Source organism: Macrobrachium nipponense, chromosome 18 (assembly GCF_015104395.2).
Source record: "Macrobrachium nipponense isolate FS-2020 chromosome 18, ASM1510439v2, whole genome shotgun sequence".
In the NCBI taxonomy this organism is placed as follows: domain Eukaryota; kingdom Metazoa; phylum Arthropoda; class Malacostraca; order Decapoda; family Palaemonidae; genus Macrobrachium; species Macrobrachium nipponense.
In genome coordinates, this window is record NC_087211.1 from 37,197,690 (window position 1) to 37,198,558 (window position 869).

The window sequence follows — 869 nt, forward strand, 5'->3', positions numbered from 1 at the left end:
AAACATCCTATTCTAAGCTATCTAGGAATCTGAAAAAATGTTACACAATCTACAAGACATTTCAAAGAGGGGAAAACATGCATTTTGAAAGTAGCAATATATAATAATATATATATATATGTATATTCATTTTGGAGGTGAACACTTCCTGATTCAAGAGGGGAAACTATTAAGCATCGTAAATTCTTATTTTTAACGTATATCAGCGGCTTTGTAGCTGGGCCTCTCATACTGTTCATGTTAACGAATTTGGCTTCACGGTACTAATAGATCTTATTGGTAGGAATTCGAAGTCTGTTTTTTTTTTTTTTTTAGGTTCCTTGTTTTATTTTTTATCTTAATGAGGCATTTTGCCGTCAGTAACTGATCAGGTGATATCGAGCGTGTTGACAAAGTGCTAAGATTCCCGAAAACATTCTCATGTGCCACAACTCTGACCTTTGGACTCTGATCCCCAAACAGGGACAGGAAAACTGGGTGCATCATAGACTCGACCTAGACCGTGGACTCGGCAAAGCGAGTGTCACGCAGAGATTGCACAGGAATTCAAAGGTTGTGGCAGACACAATATCTCCTGACGCCAATGAATGGGAACTACTGTACGCTCGGTCTTGCTCGGACGAACTGTGTCATTCTAAAATCATTCGCAACTCAATGGAAACTTTTAGGAGACAGAAACCAACAAACTAACAGAAGCATTATAAATGGTGGGCACCGTTCAAATCAGGAAATACGATTTTATCTCCTGCGCGGCAAACGATTGTCATGAAAAAAAATTTCATCATTATAAACATTACAGCTGTGTACCGAGGCTTAAAGGCCACTGATTTGTGGGGGACCTTCATAACAGAGAAATAAAACTGTGAAAC